The following is an 18,083-nucleotide window of genomic DNA, read 5'->3' as shown; positions in this document are numbered from 1 at the left end:
TCTCGCTGCAGCAGGTGAACCAGAACCACAAACGCGAAGCCTCCGACTGCTTCACCAGATCTGGATTTCACAAATCCAGTCCCGCAAAGACGGTCTAAATCTCAAGAGATCAGTGCTCAGTTCAGAAACTGAGAATAAAATGTGCTCAGCAGCTCCCTGACTCTCCTTCAAACATTTTAGATAAGAAATGAGCAGCACAGTGACAGAATCTTGGTTTATATTTGATCAGCAGTGCCTAGTTTACAGTTTGGTTTGAGTTTTAAGAGCAAAAGAGATAGGGGAGTGGCTCTCTCTTGATCCGCCTCTACACTCTTTGTAATGGTGGTACAACAGATCACTAAAATATGTTTCTGAGGAGATTTTGAGTGAGAAATTGGCAAAACAGTTTGATATCAGTCTGAGAGAGAGGGGTCTCTCTTGATCCGCTTCTATAGTGTTTGTATCAGTATCTCAAATGTGTTTCTGAGAATATTTTTGGTGAGAAATTAGCAATCCAGTGACAGAATCTTGGTTTATAACAACATCACGTTTCCCTAAAAAAATGACACAATTGCCCTTAAATGTCTTTGAACCCTCCTGAAATGAGCAGTGTGAACATCATATGTGTGACTCGGACTCGGACTCGAACACGTCGGTCTGTGAACGGAGAACGAGTGTGGACTCTCAGTCAGTCAGTGAATAAAGTCTGTTTCCAGCAGAGGTCACATTGTGTCTCTGTGCAAGATGCAATCAATTCTGACCAGACACACTGGAGAGTAAACCTCCCAGGACCTCCACCTGAGTGTGTGTGTGTGTGTGTGTGTGTGTGTGTGTGTGTGTGTGCGTGTGTGTGCGTGTGTGTGCGTGCGTGTCAGAGGGTGTGAAGGTGTCTTTAAAGTAATCTACCACTTTGTCCCAGTGTGATATTTGAAGGACAGTAGAGTCAGTCTGCTGTCCATTACACTGAAACAACACTTTATAGGCTGAAATATATAGAGTACTGATAGTTACAGTAAATACATTATAATATATAGACTACAAAATGTATTAGGGTGATATTTCGTACTCACTACCTTGAAGCTATCAACCGATATACAAATAAAATATCAAAACTTCTCCAGTCAAAAGATATGATTCTTTTGGCACCCACCATTTGTATGGTCGGCGTATCATGCTGCCGCGGCAGGTTTGTAACGACACAGTGACCAGTTCTGTCCGACCTTGCTCTCAACAACGTGTAGCAGTGTATCATGTGCAGGATCTTACGCCGACAGCACTTAAAACGTGTTGGTATGTGACGACTTCCAAATGACAATGGGTTGATGATGTTGCTGAAATTTTACTTTTCAGCAACGCTGTGGTTGACTTTTGTTCATTTTTGGAGTAAAAAACACTTGGTTATGGTTCGGAAAAGATCATGTTTTGACCTAAAAGACCTGCTTTTAGGGGGACGATCCTGCCTAACCCCAATCCAGATACGCAGTGATGTCTCAGCGAAAAACAACCACATTTTGTGGCGCTCTCCCTGCTGCAAAAACAGCGACGGGCTGCAACAAAACATCCACATTTGGCGTCTGAAAAGCCGCTGGAAACAGCAATAATTTGCTAAATCAGGAACAGTTTTGTGGTTTAAAGTGCAGATGGAGACCAGCAGTGGTCGAAATGCTTTTTTAATAATTTAGCCACTAAAAAAAAAGTTTTTTAATGTAATTGCTACTTGTTTTTCAGATTTGGATGTGTCTGCTTTCCCATGTGTCCTGTTTAGGAGTTTGTTGGTGTTGAGCAGTGGTGTGCAGCGTGGCAGGCGTCTCCTATGTGACACGCCATCCGCCATGACAAAGTCAGCTCATAAACTTAGTCGCTTTAGAAACTTTGATGTGAAACATAATAAAGGTGCGAATGGAAATTTGTATTTTTGGTTTGCAGAAACGTACAATGCCAACATTTCCTCCTGGTGACTCGGCTCTTTGGGGTCAGAAAGCAGGATTTTTGGTTTTCTACTTTGAAACAAGCTGACGTCAGCTGGTGACGGATTTCTTTGTATGGTCGTCTGCTCCAGGAAGTGTTTACATACACTGCTACATGTGGCTACATGCTAACATCAGGAAACATGTCATCTCGGTTGCAGATGTTAATTTTTCTCAGAGTTCGGGTTATATTCCTGCTAGAACGTGTCCGGTTGTTTTTAGATTTGCTTATTCGTGATTTTTCACAGTAAAAAGTGCCGCTTTCCTCCGTTACAATCATTTTCAGGCTACAATTAATTCTGTTTTTTCTTTTCTTTGATCGACTGACAGAGAGATAGTTTCAACATCTCTGTGTGATTCTCGTTTCCTTCTTTAAACTCGCTGCGTCTTCCTCTCCAGCTGTTGTGATGACACCGAGGCTTCGCAGCTCCACATCTGTCACAGATATAAATATCCCGTCTGTCTGACAGTAGAAACACCGACACACACATCGTGTCTGTTCGCTGGCTTTAACTTTGGGGTCTCGTATCCAGACTTTAATACCTGCCGTACATTTGTGTGTATCCCGAGAGCTCAGCCGGTTTTATTGTTGTTTATATTTGCAGAAACAAATGATGCGAGGAGGAGCAGAAATAAACTCTGTGGACCGACAGATGAAGAAAGTCTGCGGGGAATTCTAAATAAAAACAATCTGACCCTGAAATGGAAAAAAGTAACTCTGACAGGAAAACATCTTTCTTTGTTTTACTTAGTTTTTCTTCATATTTTGTTACTTTATGCATAGTTTTCTTTTTCTGAGCTCTTTCCGCTCTCTATCTCACTTTGATTCAGATTATTTATTCATTGATATCGTCCATCTTCCTCTGCCCGCAGTAGTTTAGTTCTTTCTTTCTGTCTTTGCATGACTATGGTGGTTCAGAACAGCTTGGTTTAAGGTAAGAAAAGCTCACGGCTGACGTAAAAATGCGCATTGTCAAGTTTGAGCCTGTTTCTGATCTGATTTTTGAGCCACATGACTCATTTTAGCTGTAAAACTCAGCTTTATCGGACGTTGTTTGCTGTAGAGGGTAAAAAGTAGCGAGTAGCGACAAACTGCAGCCCGTTCTCACTCCGATTTCATCAAATCGCGCCGCTCAGTCAGCGCTTTTGGCCTATCAGTTCCAACGCCAAAGGCCACCTTCTGAGTCAAAGCACGATGCTGTGGGACCGCGTCAGATGACACGTACGGGCAGCGTCGCTTAAGAACAAGAACAGAACTGAATACGTGCGCACAAAATGCAGAAGGGCAGCGTCAAATAATAACGCTGCTGACAACATCATAATTTAAGGTGCATCAGTGCGCTTACAGAGCAGGCGAGTCCCACAAAACACTGACTGTGTGCGGAGGAACAGATTGAACAGAGGAAGATCTGCACACTTCAGCTCCCTCTACAGGTTTTTGTTCTGAGATACGTTTCTTTGAGTGTGCAGAACATTTTGAGGTCATTCGGGAGAATATTCTGGTCATCGTTCAGGATTGTTGCAATAATAATGATATAAACGTACATTTGCATATTTGTCCACGCCCATATTGACAAGAGTATGAAAAATATCCCTTTAAGGTACATTAAGATCAGATAAAAAACTGGCGATTGATTTAAGAATGGACAATCATGTGATTTATTCAACATTTTAATCGATTGACAGCCCTAATAAAAATAGAAAGAAACTGGAAAAAGCTTTAAAACGCTGAACATTATAATGAAACTCATCTTCTTTGCAGCTTCCGTGTTGTTCCCACTTTACGATCTACACGGACACATGAAGTCAGAAGAACGACTTCCCAAATCCGAGCACGCCGCCACACTCGTAAGTGACGACTGGGATGGATTTCTTCTGTATGGGTCTATACGTGTTTTTCTTCTTAAATTCTTGCATATTCTGTCTTTGGTTGAATATCTGGGTTCTTCTTCCACCTTCAGTCCGTCCTTCAGTCACCTTCCTGGTTGTGCTTTTGGGTCCGGCCCTGTTTGACGGCGTCGTCTCTCTGTCCCCCCCCCTCGTCTTCTCTCTTTCCCTCTCATGTTATTTGCAGTGGAATGAATTGTCGACAGTTTCAGTCACGATGAATATGAAGCAAACCCGATGCCCCCGCTGTGTGTGTGTGTTGTAAGGTTCTGACTTGATCTGTGCAAATCCACTAAATGCATGCATCCACACACCCACACCATGTCTCCAGCGTCTGTGTGTGTGTGTGTGTGTGTGTGGGTCGGAGGGTGAGCGAGTGACTACACCCATCTGTCACCCCCCCCCGTCGCCTCCATATGAGACAATAAGAACACGAGCTCAAAGTGTCTGGAATGAAAAATAAGAAGCAAACAGACAAAAGACAAACACGGAGGCTGAGATTTACCGGAGGTTTTTATGTAGCAAAAAATCAGACAGAGTACAGAAACAAATGTAGAAATACGCCGTAATTTCACCAGATTTGTTCCGCAGAAGATGCAACATTGAAATAAATAAAGTACATGTTAAAAACTGCATATATAAAGCATTAAAAACAGTCTGCCGGAGGTTGTTTTTTGCATGATTTTGTTTAAATAGATCTAAAGTATAATCATAAGAGATGGAGTCAGTTTATAACACACTCGGATGGAACCTGTTGCGGCAGTATGATACGCCAACTGGCGGTTGAACGGCATTTGTCGGTGCGGTATGCGACACTGGAGGGCAACGTCAGTTGATAAGACAGCCGGACAGCAGCTTTCACGACAGTATGATACCCGGCGGATGGGCCAGACATCCTGTCACGGTGGTTTGATGCCATATGCATCAAAAATACCAATGTAGGCGCTGGCGGATCATTTCTACGGCAGATTTCAAAGGGTTAAAAGCTCCTAACTAATACAGTAAAGACAAAGAATCTATAGGGTCAGACATTGGGACAATGTAAATAAAAAAATATAAAAATGCACATAAATGTGACTTTGATTTTCCAGCCCGACTGCAGGCGGCAGATTGGATACCGAGTGTTGACCGACGGCGTTCTCACAGCGAGCAGCTCGTTAACGTTTTTCCCTCCGAATCTGAATCTGCTGCTCTGGTGTCACTTTCCGTAACATCACATCATCTTCGTGTGTTAACACATCTGGCTGTCAGGCTCTAATGAGGTACTTTTATTTGGAGACACACACTGAATAAATGCAGTAAAGTGAAGTCAAAGCTCTGCGCTGACCCTCGTCTGCTGCAGCTGTGATACATTTCAAAATAAAAGAAAATGACGAAGATGAAAAAAAGCTTATTTTGTCTTTTTAAACCGCCGTTAAATGAAGTTCAGTCAATGCAGACGAGATTTATCCACTAATCAGGTGGTTGAGGAAATATTCACATCTTAAACATAAATAAAAGTACTATTACTACACAATGAAATACTCTCACACAAAAATTATTATTATTATTATAACTTTATTTTATTTATTTATATATTTTATTTTATTATTATTTTTTTTTAATATCTATTTTTATAGCACCTTTAAAAACTGTTTATAAAGTGAAACGGCTGGATGCCGAAATGCATTTAAGAATTTATAGTTTTAAATAATTAGAACCTGCCAATTAAATTACAGCATTTTAACCTTTTTCCTAAAGATAAGTGCTTTGGTTCCTTTTTTCAGAGTTTTTAAGTGTTTTGACAAACAAAGAAAAAAAGAAAAGGAACTACAGACGGCAAACAGAAAGCTAAACAGTCCTACTGAGCACGAGCGAGATGAAATTAGGGTAGTTAGGATGAATGTTTTTTAAAAAGGCAAATGATATAAGATGCAGGAAGCAAAATGTCAATATAAAATAATTCAACACAAAAAAAATTAAACCACAAATACAAGGAAATAAAATAAATGAAATAGTTTAAATACATAGAAGTAAACAAAATGAAATGAAATAAATAAAGAGTTTTTTGTTGTTTTAGCCTATTCTAGTTCCAAAAATATTGTCGCTTGTGTAGAGATTTCAGTGTAAAATACCAACACAAAAAAAACCACCTTATAAGTTTTTACAAAATAAAATACACTCATTTCATGTTCAGTCTCCTGCCAGAGACCCACTTCTTCTTCTTCTTCTCTCTCAGGAAAACAGCAGCAGGGAATTCTGGGAAGGGCAGCGGGCCTTCGCATCATTATTGGGATGGAGGGCGAGGAGCGGTTGCCATGGTAACGTAACTGGGTTGTCGTTTTTCTTTCCTACTCTCTCTCTCTCTGTCTCTTCGGCGGGTGTTTTACAGTCAGAATTGATCTGCATACTGCCTACCTGTTCATATTTCAGGACGCCACTGTAATGAAAACACACACACACACACACACACACACACACACACACACTCACACACTCACGCATACACACACACACACACACACACACACACACACACACACACACAGGCTGATTTAGCTTCTGAGACATTGGCTTGGCATTTCCAATATGCTGCCTAACTCAAACCCATTACAGTACTGTGTGTGTGTGTGTGTGTGTGTGTGTGTGTGTGTGTGTGTGTGTGGAGGGCAGGTATATTTTTAGAAGTCAGTTTCAGGCTGTTAGCACGCCTTGTTCAGCTCACCGCACACACACACACACACACACACACACACACACACACACACACAGTGATGGAAGATGTACTCAGATCTTTTACTCCAGCTGAAGTACTTCTACCTCACTCTGAAAAAAATACTTCACAGCAAGTAAAAGTCCTGCGTTTAGAATCAAGTGCTGCGTTTACACCGAATGCGATCCAATTTTCGCGTGTATATACGTGCGTTTTTGGAGCATTTTGAGAAATATTCGCCCTCGGCCGCTGTGGTTGCTAAGAGAAGCAGCTAACGGCTAATTTGATTATTCGTGAAGCCCCTCCCCAGAACGGCCACTGTCCAATCCTACGTTAGCAACCGTTACTATGCGCAGGAGGCCTGTCAAGCTTTTAGCAGAAGCCAAAACGCTGCGCTAACGGGATCTACGAGTCTTTCATCCGATATCCAAACAGTTTAGAGGGGGTGTTAAATTGTTCGCCTTCCCAAAGCAGAAGACACTAAAAGAGAGATGTAGGATATGAATAAAAGCGTGTGGAGGACCGCACGGACTGCTGAATCCATCAAAAATCAATAAAAACACCTGCGTTTGTTCTCAGGTAAGATGCTCACTAACGTTAGCTAACGCTAGCTTTGTGAGCTTAGCTAATGCTAACTTTGTATGCTTAGCTAGTGCTTAATTTGTGTGCTTAGCTAACGCTAGCTTTGTGAGCTTAGCTAATGCTAACTTTGTGTGCTTCACCAATGCTAACTTTGTGTGCTTAGCTAATGCTAAATTTGAGTGCTTAGCTAATCCTAGCTTTGTGTGCTTAGCGAATGCTAACTTTGTGTGCTTCGCTAATGCTAACTTTGTGTGCTTAGCTAATGCTAACTTTGTGAGTTTAGCTAATCCTAGCTTTGTGTGCTTAGCTAATCCTAGCTTTGTGTGCTTAGCTAATGCTAACTTTGTGTTCTTCGCTAATGCTAACTTTGTGTGCTTAGCTAATGCTAACTTTGTGAGCTTAGCTAATCCTAGCTTTGTGTGTTTAGCTAATCCTAGCGTTGTGTGCTTAGCTAATGCTAACTTTGTGTCCTTACCTAACACTAGCTTTGAGTGCTTAGTTGATGCTAGCTTTGAGTTATAAGCTAAGGCTAGCTTTGTGTGCTAAGTTAGATAACATTAGCAAACAGACTGAATAATTATATTATTATTCATTCACACTGTTTTATCTATGTTATCATTATCATTATTATTCTTATTGTTATTATTATTATTTCAACAGTATTTTATCACAGGAAACCCTGAATTCAAAGGTTTAATTCATTCAAAATGTGTCTCTGGACTCTGTGTGTGGCGGTCCCGCTCGGCGCTCTCCATTGGCGTTCACCGTGTGACTCTCGGCTGACGGAGCGAGTCTCTCTGCACCGTCAGGTCAGAACAAACTGCCGCTCGGCTCTGATACGAGACGCCGACGGGTGAGCCGAAAGCAGCACTCTGTTGTCATGGGAACAAGATGCGTGATCCGCCGCTGCACTTTTTCCTGGTGAGAGCGGAGTGGTTTGTTTTCTGTGTCCGAGGTCAGGCCGCCCTCAAACGTCCAGGGACGCTTTCCCTCTCTCTTTTATTTGTTGCATCGTCTCTGCGGGCGCTGCTCGTCCTTCAGCTGCCTTTTTCAAAAAACAAAAACCAACAACAAAAAACACCTCAAACCGGCTTCTGAATCAGGTCGTGGGTATAACTGATGCCCCTCTGCTCAGGTCGGCATCCCTCTGTGACCTTTAACCTCCCAGTTAGTTTCCTATAATCTTCAGCCGGAGTTTATTGTGTCGAGTGAGCGCGAAATGTCAGCGCTGAATGCTGAACGCTCGCCACTGATAGTGTGGTGATTGCGGCCGCCGATGGTGAATGATGGAGTGCAGTTGTCTGGATGAAGCGAGGCACCGCTGGGAAAAAAAAAAAAGTCATGTTTGAGTAAAATCACAGGCTCCGCTTTTAAAATGTCACAGGGGCATTTTTTTAACAAAGTGCAGCGTTTTGGTTTTCCGAAAACTTCAACATTTCAGCCTGTCAGAAACCATCTGCAGGACACTGTGTCTGTCCTGCGGAGCGGAGAGCGGCTTCACCCCGACTCTCAGATCAGCGGCTGCTGCCGAGGCTGATTTAATCACATCCAGGAGCCAAATCTTATCACCTAAAGTCTCGCTGAAATTATCTCCTAATAATGTGAGCGATAACGAAAAATGAGCTGTGATTATGTGACAAAATCAAGGACGAAGTGAAGCTGAGTCCGTTATTTTCTATTAAGTCTTTTCCGCCATGAGCACTTAAAGGTCCAGTGTGAAGGATTCAGGATGAAATAATATCATACGTTTGTTTTCTTTAGTGTTTAAACAACTGAAAATAAGAATCATAGTTACTTTAGAAACAGACGTTAAATCTACACAGGGAGCCGGACATCGCCGTGTTTCTAAAGTAGCCCAGAACAGAGCAACCATATGCCAGAAAAACACAGACAAGTCGCTACAAAACACCTACATTTGGAGCTTTAAAAGTTGCTGGAAAAACACTAACAGGTCACTACAAAATCCTTATGTTTGCTGTCTAAAAAGCTGCTGGAAAACACAGATAAGTTGCTACAAAACACCACTTTTTTCTAGCCTAAAAAGCAGATGTGAAAACACTGACCGGTCGCTACAAAATGCACATTTGGAGCCTAAATAGCATCAAATTTCTAATATAAACAAACGAGTTAAAGCATTTGCAGCTTTAAAAGTTGCTGTAAAAACACTTACTTTTTTCCTTTTTAATTATTTATTGTTTTTTTTTTTTGTTTATTTTCAGATAATTTTCTCATGACTTTATACAAATTTTTACCTAATTTTTTGTGTTGTGTCTTGTTATGTTGCTCGTTGTCTTCTGCACATGTATTTGAAAGAAATCAAGAAAGAAATCATACTGTCATCGTCTCCTCAGGAGTAAGCAACACATGGACGCTCCCTAACTCATTTAACACCTCATTAATGAGCTGTATAGAAGTGGACGCTCCCTAAGTCATTTAAAGGCATGCAAACCACAAACGCACCACGAGACAGATGTCCCTAATGTGTTTATGTCTCAGTAATGTGTGCACGAGTGCAGACGCTCCCCGAGTCAACGCTGCACATCACGCCGCACAGAGACGCTCCCTAACCGGGTTTACTGCGGCCGGAGGGATGAGCGGCTCGCAGACCGTCGCCACTAACTGAGTTAGCGCAGCTGTAACCCGATAACACGTGATGAGGACGTGGCTGCATGTTGTCACAGAGACCGTATTAAGTGAACAGGGAAATATCATGTGTGGAGCATGTGGAGGAGTCGGCCTCGGAGGAGGGCGTGATCGATGCACTGTGACATCACCAGGAGGCGTGACCTTAATGACCCATTCGGCAGAGGAAATGTACGTTTCTGCAAACCAATACAAAACATTTGTTCGTTATTGTGTTGACACCTCATGTTTAAACGGCGTTGTAGTTAACATGATCAGGTTTAGGTAAAAAAACAAACAAAACGTGGTTATTGTTCGGAAGAGATCATATTGTGGCGTTTTGGGCACTATTACAACCGGAAATGCAGCGGTGTCTCGGTAAAAAATAACCATTTTCTGGCACTATCCCAGCATTAAACAAAGCGATGTTGTGGTTAAAAAAAATAACATTAAAAAAGCTTTTAATTGCACTATGTTGGCTGAAAACGTTGCAGTGAAAAAAAAAAAAATATATATATATATATATATATATATATATATATATATATGTATATATAGTAATTATTTTTGTCATCAGTCTGTATTAAGAATTATGTTACAGAATTATTATTTTTAAGCACGATTTTGTAGGTCATTTTCCCGTTTTTTTTTTAGTTTGATTTAGTTTTTTTTATTTCTTTAATAATAATAATTATTTCCTTTTGACTTCTTGATAATTTATTGCTAATTTGGGGTCATTTCCTGTTAAATTGCTCATCCCCTTCTCATGTTTTTGAAAGAAATCATGCCAATATGCTTAGTTTTTAAAGGGTTAATGACTAATATCTTCATATATATTCAGATGATGAATGTATTGATGATAATTTTGCACCTTATAGGGTTAACATTATGGCAGCATCACTCCTGATAATCAAGGCATTTTCATCATATATATTTTACATTTCTGTTTTCTCACATGATGTCTTCATCACACCTCCTCCTCCTCCTCCTCCTCCTCCTCCTCCTCCTCCTCCCCCTCCTCCTCCACATGTTGACGGGTCTGCAGGGATGTGATGGTGTTGCACAGATGTTGCCTCTTTCTCTTCATCACATGTTGGAGCGTTAATGACTTACACAACTTTATAGGGCTGCAGAGGGTATCCTCTGTTATTGCTCCTCCTCCTCCTCCTCCTCCTCCTCCTCCTCCTGTGCTGATGACGCTGTTGTGTGTTGCCACATATGTTGCCTCCTTCTCTAACACTTCCTGCTCTTAAACTGTGAAAACATGCATCCATCGACAACCTGAAGTCCTTCTCCTCCTCCTTTCAGTCCAGACGCACAGATGGTTCCTCCTTTTCTCCTCCTGCTTCTACTCCTCTTCTTTGAGAAAAAGAAAATTTGAGAATTTTTTGGCCTTAAAATACATTTCATTCCCAATTTCTAGAAAAATATTTTTTATTTTTTATTTAATTTTATTTATTTATTTATATATTTCACTGTTATGGTCTAAGGACAGATAAATAGATAAATATTATAAGTAAAATAAATAAATAAAATACTCTAAATAAGAGATAAAATTAGATAAAAGCATAACAAACAAATACTAATAGATAAAAATGTTTTTAAAAATAATAAAATAAAATGAAGTCAAATAAGATACGATCTGGTAAAACAACAAAAGACTAAAATGTCAAAACAAATAAATAGTCAATAAATAAATTGGTAAAGTTCAATTAAAAGCCAAACTATAAAAGACGGTCTTGAGATTGCTCTTTAAAATACAGGTGATCTTTCATTTTTATTTTCATCTTCTTACTGTTTTCCTAAAAAAAAAAGTTTTGGATCTGCAGCATCTCCTTCCTTTTTCTCTCCTGGTACTCCTGGTACAGTCCTCCTCCTCCTCCTCCTCCTCCTCCCCCCCCTCCTCCTCATGTTAAAGTGCTGATGAGGCTGGTGTGCGATTAAGGAGGTGCTCCACAGATGTTCCCCTGTGATTGATTGCTTCATTTATTGTCTGAGGGCTGAATGTAATAAACTCATTAGCACACTCCCTGGGTAGCAGGCCTGTCAGTGTGTGTGTGTGTGTGTGTGTGTGTGTGTGTGTGTGTGTGTGTGTGTGTGTGTGTGTGTGTGTGTGTGTGTGTGTGTGACCTACAGTGTCCACCGCTGTCTCTCCGACTCTCTGATTGTTGATTAATGGAGCTTTTCTCGTCTCCAGAGTGACTCAGTCGGTCGCATGTTGTTGTTTCTCTGAACTCTGCCGGTCCGTCACAAAGTTTTTACGTGTCTGATGTCCGCCGGGTTTAATTTAAAAAGAATCGATGACAGAAATTCATTTTACAATCCAAAGTTGTGGCATTTGAGCAAAGAGAAGATCTCAGGTATGAAACTAAAGGTGCAGTCCGCGTCCTACCAGGTGGTTTTAAGGTCAAAACAATTTAATTTTAGTGCAGCGACAGTGATCAGTGAATTATCGTAAAAATGTCTCAGGTTTAGAGTTTGAGTTTGGTGAATTTTGACTTTTTTTTCTTTTTTTTTTGTCTTTGACAGATTTCACCTGGATCTGAACTGATGTCCCCTCTTCAGCAGTGACAAGGTCGCGGGTGGTTTCCTCTGTAAGTATCAGGGATGGATTACTGAGCCGGCTACAAGGAGACGCAGAATTTAAAACAAAGCGCAAAATCAAAGAGATGTCACAAAAAAAAGGAGACAATGGGATGCAGAAAAAATTAGCGATCCATAAAATGAGAATAAAGAGATGCAGAGCAAAAAAACGAGACATAAAACATCTTCATCTACTAAGAGAAGCAAAACAAAAATTAAAAGTGATGCCAAACAATCACAAAGGGACGCCAACAAAAAGTGACCTGAAACACAACAGAGCAAAACATCCCGTAAGACAACTACACAAAGTGTCCAAAGAGACAAAATGAGACAAAAGAAAAACACAGATTGCCTAAAAAATACAAAGAAGACACAAAACAATGATAAAGAGATGCAAAATAACTAGAAACAGACAAAAAAAAACAATTAAAAAGACTCACAAAACAACTACAAAGATGCATAACAAAGACAAAGAAATGCAAAAACATCACAAGGAGACAAAAACAACCACAAGAGACTTAAAATCACAACAAAGACACACAAAAAACAGACACAAATCAAAAACAAATGGACACAAAACAGAAAACAAGTGATGCAAAATGACCATGAAGAAGGACAAATGAAAAAACAAAAGAACTAAAAATAAAAACAAGACAAAAAACAACTACAAAGAGATGCTAAACAAAAACAAGTCACATTATACAACTACAAAGACACAAAAAACATAAATAGATGGACACAAAACAAAGACAAAAAAGCCCCACAAAACCACAACAAAGAAAGACAAAACAAAAAACAGAGATGCAAAACAAAAAAAGCGAGCTGTAAATCTGAAAGTGAGGTTATGGTTATTCCTGCAGTGTGGTGATTGAGAGCTCTAATTTTCAGAAGAGGGCGCGTTGGCCTGCAGATCAATTTCCTTCAGCAGTATTTCTCATTACAGCTCTGTTCACCGCAGCACTCGCTTTGTTCCACATTGATCTTGTTCCATTTCCATCTTCCATTTCAGGCTGAAGGTAATATCCCACATGTATAAACTCACAGCCTGCAGCTCCGGCAGCAGACGGCTGAGAGCTTCAGGCCTCGAGGTGCTGCTACCTGAGCTCTGCTCCTTCCTTTAAGCAGCTATTGTATCCAGGTAAGATTTTAAAGCACCATTATTTACTTTTGTAAAAAAACTGGACTGTTCTTTCAATGGTCCAGAAAATGATATCACCACAAAATCCATTAAGTCGCTACTTTAAGCTTTTTCAAATATCACATGATCGATGTTCAGATCTGAAAAGTGATGCAAAACAAGTGCAAAGAGACACACAAAGAAACTATTTCGAGAAAAACCACACAGAGAAAAAATGACAGCGAAGAGACACAAAACGACCACAAAGATGCAAAAAAAACCCAAAGAAATGCCAAAAAAAAGCACAAGAAGACACAAAGCAACCACTGGGAGATGCACATTGATCACAAAGAAACCCATGAGGACCACGAAGATATGCAAAAAGACACAAAATAAAAACAAAAAGCAAGGATAAGGAAACACTAATTAACCACAAAGAGACACAAAATGACCATTTAGACATGCAAAATGACTACAAAGAGATACAAAATGACTATAAAGAGATGCAAAACAATCACAAAGAGACGTGAAACAACCACAAGGACAGAGAAAACCTTCACAAAGTCTGGAGATCTTGCTCTGAGAGATTTGAGGCCTTTTGTATGCACGGCCCTGAAGGTAAAACATGAAGTTTTGGGGGATTTGAACCCTCGGTCATATAAAACGACATTTAAAGACATCACCCTGTAGTTTGTTAAATAATGTTGTTTCATAATGAAGTCGGAGCAGCCCCGGCTGCAGAGTCGTCTGCTCGGTCTCATCTCCCGCTTAACGAAGCACAAAATCCCACAAAACGAAACGCAGTGAACTTTTTGGAGCGCTGGGAAGCTCGTCGATTGGTTTTCTGTGGGGAAACTCAGCCGACCGCCAACTGGCCGCCTCCTGTCTGTTTTTTTGGACGTCAACTTTGTAGCTTCGCCAGGTTATTTTTCCCTCTCTGCAGTGCTATCAATAGAGCGTCACATGACGGCCACGTGCGCTTCACGTGAGGCTGCTGGATGTGGACCAGGAGGCGTCGAGGCGGCCCGGCCGGCGTGTTTACTGCTCCGAGTTGGGAGCTGCGGGGAGGAAAGTAGCTGTAATATATTTAGTGATGACCCAGTTCTGCAGGGTGCTGGCAGGGTGAGCGCCGGTCCCTGCAGGATGTTTCCAAAAATTAAACAAGATCAAAACTCCACATAAAATCCCACTGTTTGTATTTGGACCTCCTCAGCGAGAGCCAAAACGATGCATCGTGTAATTATTTATTTCAGTCGTTTCTGTCCAACTTCTGAATGAATCACATTCATCAAGTTTTAAGATTTAAGTTGCTTGTTGCATTTTACCTATTTTTGAAAGACGTCTGGCCTCAGGTCTCAAAGGGTTAAAGCAGAAATGCCCCAACATGTCAAAGTTATATATGCATCAATATTATACACTTTTAAAATAATTTACAGGATTTTTACTATTTTCCAGAACATTCCTTGGTTTATTTTGGGGTTTTTTTCTTTAGCTTTATTTTTCTTTGTTTTTGTTTTTTCTAATTTTCAGGTCTTTTTCTTGTTTTTTGGGTTCTTTTTTTTTCTTTTCTTTTTTTAATTTTCAGGTCATTTTTTTTTTCTTCCATGAACTTTATTCTTTTTTTTTATTTTCAGGTCATTTCCTTTTATTTATTTATTTCATTATTTTTTTAAGTTGCCTTTTACTTATCTTATTAAAAGACATCAGGCCTCAGGTCTCAGCGGGTTTGAGCAGAAATGTCCCAGCATGTCCAGGATGTGTTATATGTGCATCAAATCCCAGCAGAAGAGTTTGTTTCCTCGTAATATTTTTTGAGTTTATAAGCAGAGAGCCTCGTCAGGATAATAAAACCTGTATAATCTTTGACTTTGTGTTTTCCTCTGCTGCAGCGCTGCTGTCAGAAACTCTCAGCCAACCCACTAATCTACTTGTGTGCAGCGTCCTCCGGCTCAAATGTAGGCTGTTAGCTCGAAGTAACAACTTGTGACCCATTTAACACATCAGCAAACTCAGTTTTAGCCTCCGCCGCTGCGTCCAAGCGGCCGGACACGTTTCACTGGGCGGACGGCCTTTTTCACCCGCTCACAGCCTCGATTCCCGTCCCAGATGGTTCTCACATAATACTGTTTTGGAGCCGGTTTGTTCCTCCGAGGGGAGCGCAGGCCGATATCCGCCCCATTTACACCAGGAGCTGAAATCCCAGAGAAGACAGAGGGTGTTATTTTGGGTTCTGTCGGCCTGTTTTAAAGCAGCTACACTGAGTTTTTAACTGGTTATGAAACAGTCTGCGTTTAAGACGATGCCTTAATGTGACCTACATGAGCAAACGAGACCGTCGGGGAGGAGATTCTGTAAAGTTATTGTTGGCGCCTGTCCCCGGGCCCCGAAAAATCACCAAAACTTACACACTCAATTACACACTAAATTCCATCTGTACTCGTCTGCTTTTATGTGACGGCTTTAGTTACTTTGGAAGCATAAAAAGCTCCACGTTTACTGGCCCCAATGCTAATTAATAAACACATTAATGCATCAATAATTATGATCCAGTTATGTAATGGGCTATTCTGCTCAATGAGAACTTTTATTTCGTACTTTAACCCTTTAAAACCTTTGCAAACTGGCTTGATTTCATAAAAAACATGAGAAAGCAATGAGCCACTTAAAAAGAAATGACAGAAATGAGCTCAAAATTTAGGGAAAAGTACAGAAAAAAACCTTCAAAACCCTCCAAAAAAGTAGGAGTTAAAAAAAAGGAAAAGACCTAAATAAACTGCTGTTGGCTTAATTTAATCGGTTTTACCATGAACTAGACCTGATAATAATAAAGCTTTTTTATCACGAGAAGAAGGTACGAAAAACAAAAAAAAATCTCAAAAAAACTTGAAAATGATCACACAAAATAACATGCACAAACAGCAACAAAAAATAGCTTAATAAAGTTTTTAATTTTGAGCAGAGGGTCTTGGTTTAGCCATATATATACAATTTTAAATATATGATTATAAGAATTATGAATATGTAATTGTCTGGATATTTTTCCAGTTTCTAGTTTAAAAAAAAATAATTTTCTAAACCTGCTAATTTCTTGAAATTTATGGGACATTTCTTGTTAAATTTCACATTGCCTTTTTCTCTCATGATTTTGAAATGAATTATTTTGTTTAGAGTTGTAAGGTTTAAATACCTGTGAAAGTTTTCTGAAAACAGTACAAACAAAAAAAACCTGTGGCTGATCACCTGCTGTCTCCTCACAGCTCTCTCTGCTCCTGCTGGACGTCTGAACCCGGAAACACCAATCTGTCCCGTCTTTTTGGGAATATCGTCACTCCTCAGTGGATCTGCTGCTCGGCCTCGTCCCCGTCACACAGCGAGCGGTGAGAAAAGTTTTCCTTTACTTTGTTTCCTGTCGTGCAATTGATTTGTGCCCAAAAGTGCCTCAAAATGAGTTTGTCTTCAGATAGATTACCAACAAGGAGTCAGGGTTTGTGTTAATATCCCCAAAAATCTAAAGGGCTCTCTGTTATTTACCACCTGCCTCTGTGCAAGACTGAACCAGGGTCACAACGTTTTAGATGAAAAAACAAACTAAAATAAAATTGATTTTTTTAAAATAAATATAATAATAATAATAATAATAATAATAATAATAATAATAATAATAATAAGGATGATGATATTAATAATAATAATAATAATAATAATAATAGAGACTTAAAAAGCATTTTTCTAGGTACTCAAAGACGCTTTACACGAAATGCAAAAACAAAAAAAATAACTGCTGCAATAGAAAAATACAATACAACACAAATTTTGTTTTTTTCTCCTTAATTTGTGTTTCCCAGAGTAAATTACATAAATTCCAGGTACTTTTTTGTGAATTTTGATTTTGGTTTTAATTACTGATACATCAAATTACTTGGACATTTTTTTTTGCATCAATTTGTGATTCCATTTTACTGCCTTTTGTGTTTTTGTCTCTTGTTATGTGTGAACTTACATTTTAAAGAGCTGTTTAGATTTTGTGAAAAGGATTAATCAGCTTTGCTGCTCCTCTGCTTGTTTTTCCGTGAGTGTTGCTGATATTTTTGGCTCTCAGAAAGAGATTTATCAGAGTGTGAGGGAGACGTGACTGCAGCCTCATCACATGTGTGAATGGGAAAAATAAGAGTGACACCTCTCAGGGGTTTTGGCAGATTTCCTGTCTGACACCCGCTCCCCCACCAACCCCCACCAGCCTCTCTGTGTTCGTCACCCAAATCAGGGATTTTCAGCAGAAATCTGAAAAGCTGCTTAATCGTCTAAAATAACTTTAAAAATCTCCACAATTTCTGATTATTTTTTTCAATAATGTAAATTTTTTAATATAAAGAACGTCCTAAATTACAAAAACAAATAGGCTAACATGGCAAAATTCCTTCTGAAAACAACTCTCACTGACTTCTGGGTAATGTAGTGTTTTTACAAAGCACTCCAGGAAGCAGCGGCACGATTTGACCTGAGTCTGAGGCTTCAGCCCTAAATGTCTTATAAAAAGCCCCAAATCTAAATATATAAGACTTGGAGAAAATGCACAAAGTGTTCACGTCACTGAAAATCATCTGATAATTTCTGTTTTTACAGTTTTAGGCTGTGATAAATGTTGTAATTTTGT

At 39.8% G+C, this 18,083-nt stretch overlaps 1 long non-coding RNA gene across 1 annotated transcript; it reads left to right on the top strand.

Annotated features, from left to right (window-relative positions):
• Window positions 1-1,975: 1,975 nt before the first annotated feature.
• LOC148186106 (uncharacterized) lies at window positions 1,976-16,944 on the top strand. The gene is made up of 5 exons (XR_015775361.1): window positions 1,976-3,794; window positions 6,052-6,133; window positions 12,259-12,323; window positions 13,322-13,450; window positions 16,687-16,944. It is a non-coding gene; the product is annotated as an uncharacterized LOC148186106 (long non-coding RNA).
• Window positions 16,945-18,083: the final 1,139 nt, after the last annotated feature.

This window comes from Plectropomus leopardus, chromosome 21 (assembly GCF_026936395.1).
Source record: "Plectropomus leopardus strain MGB_pleo_1.0 chromosome 21, ASM2693639v1, whole genome shotgun sequence".
Taxonomy (NCBI): Eukaryota; Metazoa; Chordata; class Actinopteri; order Perciformes; family Serranidae; genus Plectropomus; species Plectropomus leopardus.
The sequence above is the reverse complement of the archived record's forward strand: the minus strand, read 5'-3'. Positions and strand labels throughout refer to the sequence as shown.